Source organism: Capsicum annuum, chromosome 8 (genome assembly GCF_002878395.1).
Source record: "Capsicum annuum cultivar UCD-10X-F1 chromosome 8, UCD10Xv1.1, whole genome shotgun sequence".
NCBI lineage: Eukaryota > Viridiplantae > Streptophyta > Magnoliopsida > Solanales > Solanaceae > Capsicum > Capsicum annuum.
Genome location: NC_061118.1, coordinates 107,319,347 through 107,325,886, shown reverse-complemented (window position 1 = coordinate 107,325,886; position 6,540 = coordinate 107,319,347). Strand labels below are relative to the sequence as shown.

At 34.3% G+C, this 6,540-nt stretch overlaps 1 non-coding gene across 1 annotated transcript; it reads right to left on the bottom strand.

Moving 5' to 3' along the window:
* Positions 1 to 5,876: 5,876 nt before the first annotated feature.
* On the bottom strand, positions 5,877 to 5,983 carry LOC124886788. The gene has a single exon (XR_007044197.1). It is a non-coding gene; the product is annotated as a small nucleolar RNA R71 (small nucleolar RNA).
* Positions 5,984 to 6,540: the final 557 nt, after the last annotated feature.

Sequence of the window (6,540 nt, the reverse complement as noted above, 5' to 3'; positions counted from 1 at the left end):
TTTCTGAAACTATCTCCTAAACCATAATGACATTTGCAGCAATGCTTCTACCCTATACAAAACCTACTTGCTCAGGTGAATTCAATTGTGGTAGTATTCCCTTAATCCTTTCATGAATAATTCTTGAGAAAATTTTATTCACAAAATTACTAAGTGATATAGGCCTCCTATCTAAAAAAGTATTTATTATTAAATTTTTTGGTAACAATACCAAATTAGTATGTGTAATGAATTTTGTGATCTGATAACCACAAAAGAAGGAAATTACCAATTTGTGTATGTCATGCTTGATGATGTTCCATGCATCTTGATAGAAAGCTCCAGTCATACAATCAGGTCCCTCTGCACTATTTTTGTTTAATCCTATTATTGCTTCTCTTACCTCATCTTCAGCAGGAACTCTGATAATTTCCATATTTTGCTTATAAGTTACCAACCTTGGTATATTATCTGACATAGTAAAATCCTCGACATCTTCCTACTTAGAAAACTTATTTTTATAGAAATCTACTGATATATCTGCTATAGTTTATTCTTCATCTACCCATTCTCCTTCATTCTACATTCTCCTGATTGTCAATATGCTTCTTCTTCCTTTGAGAATTGTATGGAAGAACTTAGTTTTTTATTTCTCCATCCTTAAACCATTTATATCTTGCCTTCTGCCTCCATAATTCTTTCTCTCTCTTTAAATACAGATTTAACTCAGCCTGAGCTTTTCTCAGAGCTTCCCTATTTACTCCATCAGGCTCCTCTTCAAATCGCTTTTTTTTACTTTCCAAACATCTTCCAATTTTGCAATTTCTTGGATCATTTTTCCAAAATTTTGTTTACTCCATCTTGTCAATAATTATTTAACATTCTTCAATTTCTGATGAAACATAATGAATGGATTACCTTTTATCTCTGCTGTCCAATTCTTCTTTATCACTTCCAAACATGTTTCTTCTTTTAACCATAGATTCATAAATCTAAAAGATCTAATTAGTTGCTCCCTATCCATCTTAATATTAACTAACAAAGAAGCATGATCCTATCCATTTCTAGGTAAATACTCCACCTCCAAAGTCTGAAACAAGTTCTACAATCTATCATTGTATAGAACCCTATCCAACTTTTTACATATATATTCATCATCTATTCTCCTATTCCACCAAGTATAGTTACTTTCTTTAAATTGAGGTTCTTCCATATTGCACATATTTATACACTAATTAGAATCTTGAGTTTCATTTAATGTAGCTGGTAATCCCCATAATTTTTTTTCTTCATTTCATATTACATTGAAATCACTCCTATAAACAATGGCTGTTGAAAATCAACCATATCTAATAATGAATCCCATAAAACTTGCCTTTCTCTTGAGCTGCACTTTGCATACACTAATATAACTATTAAAGAAATATCAGCTTGTTGACATACTGGCTTTATTAGAAGTTATTGCTCCTTATCTTTGACTATCCTACATTCCGCACTTCCATCCATGAATGCCCATATCTTCCCTGATACATTCACCACAACATGATTCATACCCAGTCTCTTTTTGTATTCATCTATATGCTGCCTCTATTGAAAGATTTCCATAATACCTATAAAACAAAAATAGTTCCTTTTTTGCATTGTGATTAATTTGGTAAAGTCCTATTGTGTATTAACAGACCTTATATTCCATATTAATACTTTCATCATGGTTTAGTCTTAGCACTGTGACTCTTTGTATGAATTATGGCTGAACTAGCATTATTACTCTTGTTCTTCTTCTTTGATTTACCTTTCTTGGCTTTCAATGCCTCAACTTGCTTGCGGGATAAATCTGCATTCTTAGCTATTTGCTTGATGTTGTCATACAAATTATTCGTATCCAAATCTTCCTTTTTTTCATTGCAAATCCCCATTATTTTAACTTATTCAATTGCTAAGGGAGAAATCTCTTCCAATATCTTCAATTCATTTGTTTCTTCATCAAACAACTGAATTTGCGTATTACCTTCTTCCATCTGCGTCCCTTTATTACTAACCTTCTCCTGAGTTTTTGCACTTTCCTCCTGCTGAACTTGATTTTGCTGACTATCTTCTTCATTGTTCTTCTTTTCATTTGTTGCATTCATCTGTTCTTCTTCCTGTGCTCTTTGCTAAATTTCTACATCTTTACCAAAACTTTTATTCACGCAATATTTTATGCTGAGTACCTCTCCTTCCTCTTGTTTATCTTTATCACCCAATGTTTCTTTCTCTTTACTATGATCATCTTCATTTTACTAACCTTCCAAAGTGTTAAAAGAATTAGACACTTCCAAATTCTTATCATTTTTCTCATTTATTTCTCCAAGATTATGTCCATATCTGTCCCTGCTGTATTTATTCTTCCTTGTGTTCCACTATATATTGTTTATATTTCCTATTCATGTAGTGTCTTGATGTTGTTGATGCATCCTTTGTCCACTTTGATCCTTCTTTTCTTATTTTTCTCCTGTGCCTTTCTTTCTTTCTTTCTTTCTTTCTTCATTTTTCAAATAATTCTGGATGAGCGTTCCAACAACTGTCCTGATCATGCCCTTGTAAACAACACTCTTTACAATATTTTGGCATATAATCATAATAAATATGTATCCACTTGGATTTGATTTCCCTAGTAATTTCATTATCTTTATTTATTCTAATCCATTGAGGCAGCTTTGTAACCAAATCAACCTCCACTTTGACTGTTGCACAACTGGTCCTAGTATGATTTGTTTTCCATATCAATGGCGAGAGGTGTACCTATAGCTAACACAATAGAGAAAATTGCATCTATGGCAAAAAATTAGGTCAAAGATCCAACATCGAAATCCAAGCTACCGCAATAGTAGTTTCAACATCAAGCTCAAACCATGGATCCTACTTAAAAGTCCTTATTTGCCAATATCTATCCACCAAATCAATGTGAAAGAAAGATGTTGATAATAATTAAACATAATCTTCCAATGGTTCTAGCCTTATTAGAACATGTCTTTCATCCATAAATCCTATATTGCATTTCCCCTTTATTCTATACTGATTCAGAATAATTTTCCTTAATACTTCAATATGAGGTTTACAGTAAGAAAACATACCGATAATTGCATAACGTAATTTCTCCTACATGATTAAATTATGAACTTTAGATGATTTCCACATAATATTAGGTTCCCCATGCAACATTATAATAGGTTTAAGAGGAACCCTAATGTTAGAGTTATCCACCACTTTGGGCTACAAAAGATCAGCATGTTTTATTTCCTCCATACTCCATTTGTTACTATCATTTAGTGAGATAGTCCCACTAGCTATGGCGGCCATGTTGGCCAGAATTATAGAAGTCAACGGCAGCTAGGGTTTTATATTTGCCCCCTAGACTTGAATTTCTAATTACTCTAACAATATTGGTGTGGATGTTAGTTTGCAAAGAAGGGAGCTTTTTTAACCTATCATGAACTTGACCGGTTCATTCATGTTACTTTGTGGTTGATTTAATAGGATAGGATAGCAGGAATCCTTTAGTTGGTAGTCTACTTAACCATAAAAGCCCTACCAAAAAGATATAATTTCCCCTTTTTAAACCCTTTTTGAGCTTTCGCTGTTGTTTATTCAGATCCAATAATTTTGATTCACTCTCTTTAGGATGTTAGCACCTAATTTTTTCCCTAGTCTATTATTGGATATCGTGCACTTTAACTTAGGCAAAATTCCTAAGTTAAGGGTGGCTACTGTTGGGAAGTTAGCAATCTTAGGCATATTTATATGTCCAATCACCGATATTTACCCATATTTGGACTTGTTCTGAGATTAAAAAGGTGCTATTCCTTTTAAAATTGAGCTATAAGTGTGTTCCTTATCTAATGGATATGACTAGTTTGTGCATAATTAAATTTTGATAGAATTGAATGTTATTGGATGCATTAAGGAAGTATGATGATGAAGGAGCAATGAAAGTATTGTAACATGGTTTGGGAAGAAAATAAGGAAGGAGAAATATCCAAAAGTCTATTTCAGAAAGTCATCACATCACGGTGAGGGGATAATCACTAGTGCTTGTATTTTGAATCCCACCACATCGCGGTGGAGACAAAATAGGCAGTTGTTACTATCCAATACGTCATCGCAATTTCACCGCATTGTACTGAGGGTCCAATCCATAATTGTCACTAAGAAGAGTCTCAAAACGATTATAATACATCACGGAGAGAATGGTGATGGGAAGGATTTCGTGATGCGGTGAGAGGAAAAAAAGGGTTTATCCGACCCAGCTATAAAAGGAAAAGTTTACTACAATTGGGGACACTTTGGAAAGCATAAGAGAGGCAGAAAAACAACAAAATATCTCTTTTAGGGTTCTTATAAATTCTTTTGAACTTCTTTACTTCAAGATTGTTTCTTGGTATGATTAATTACATATTTTGTAGGTTGAATTCAAACATGAGTGGCTAAACTCCCTTGTTCTGGGGTTGAGTCCAAGAACATTAATTACACTTTATCGTAGTTTCTTTTTGGATTATCTTCTGGGTTGTCCTTAATTCCTTAAGCTTACAAATTTGATGAATGGATGCCATTAGAATAAATCTATATTCCTATGTGAATCCGGAATGAGAATCCTAGGATGGAACAAAGAATTGAAAGAGAAAGGTTCTTATCCTTTGATGAATTAAGGGGTTTGAATTAGCATCTAGGATAGGGATATACCTAGAAGCCTTGCTTGGTTAGATTGCAAGAAGATAACATTATGTATCTTGATAAAGTGTTGCTTCTCTTCTAGCCGTTGTAGTTGCAATAGTTATAGAAGTAGAAGATTTGAGGTCGGGAGACCAAGATCATACTGTAAACCATGCGAATCAACAACCCAAAAACAAGTTAGACTACAATAAGAATAAAGATTTGTAAGATTGTTAGAAACGCTTCAACTCTGGAATACTCAATAGTACTGTTCACAACCGTTGCTTACTTTGCTATTGTCACAAGTTGGTATTTCTTATTTATTTATAGTTTTATTAAAAACTTAAAAATCACCTCGATACTTTATAACACTTAAGACTTCCTTTTTGGAAACTAAAGTTGGTAGAATTGCTAGTTGCATAGTCTTTGTGGGAATGATATATGACTATCTAAGTCACTATATTACTTGTATAATCATGTATACTTCGTGTGCATTTGAACGCAAAAATTTTTTGGCGCCGTTTCCGGGGACTAGTATAATTAGTAATTTTTTAAATTTTTAGTTTTTGATAAAAAGTTTAAATGTTAACGACTTGATCTTAGCGGCTGAATTTTTACAGGTTTAGTTGAATACAAGACTTGCGAGAGATAGAGAGTTGGTAGCGCCTTTTTACGTACTAGAATTGGTATTTCAACAGAGGCGAAGAGCTCAGTATCCCATTCAACTAGTTCAAATGGCTGAAAGAAGAGATTCGAATGTTGTTGATCCAAACGATCCTATTGATCCAAATACCAGACATGTCCTAGCTCTGGTCATCCAAGCTGATCCTGCTCAACCAGATACTAGACCTATTCATAAGGTGGCAATCCCACTCATCAACCATGAGACTAACAGTATTCGCAATCCTAAGCAAGGTGGTCGATTTGAATTAAATCAAAATATGGTGTAGTTGCTGAATTCGGCTGGGGAATTTGCTGGATTTTCTCATGAAGACCTACAACAGCACAGACAGACCTTCCTGTAAATAAGAGATACCTACATTCCTATAGGGGTGAATACTAATTATGTTAGACTGACTATTTTCCCCTTTTCATTAATTAGGGAAGTGAAGAGGTGGTTACATGATCAACCACCAGTCTCCATTACTTCTTGGAAAGATCTAGCTCGGAAGTTCTTCATTCAATTCTTTCCATAAGGGAAGACTGTAGGATTAAGAAGTGAGATTTTGATTTTCATATAGAAAGAAGGAGAGAATCTCTACTAAGATTGGGAGAGATTGAAGAGTATGTTCAGAAATTGCCTTCACCATCATCAGTCTAATGATGTTCTTGTTCATACTTTCATTGAGGGGATAGAGAAAATACCAGATTCTCTTGGATTCAACAACAGGTGGGCAAGCTCTTGAGAAGACTTATAATGAATTGTACTTACTGCTGAATTGAATTTCACAAGTGAACGAAAAATGGAATGCTAACTCGAGGAGTGCTCCTGAAATGGTTGCAGGTGCATAAGAGGTAGATTAGTTCACTGCTCTATCAGCTCAGCTTGCAGCAATGCAAAATTAGATGCTTACTCAATTGAACAACATAAAGTTAGGGTTTTGCAAGAAGCAGCTACAACTAATGCAGTCCAACAGGTGAATTCTTTGTGTGAGGTTTGTGGAAGTAGTGAACACACGGTAGATGCTTATGCGGTTAATCAAGACTCTGTTAATTATGTAGGGAATGTGAATTGTATATGACAACAGAACTTTGGTAGCACATATAATCCCAACTAGAGGAATCATTCTAATTTCTCATGGGGTGGAAATTAGGCATAGAATAATAATCAGTATAAGGGGCCAGTGTAACAGAATCAACAGAAGGTTCAAA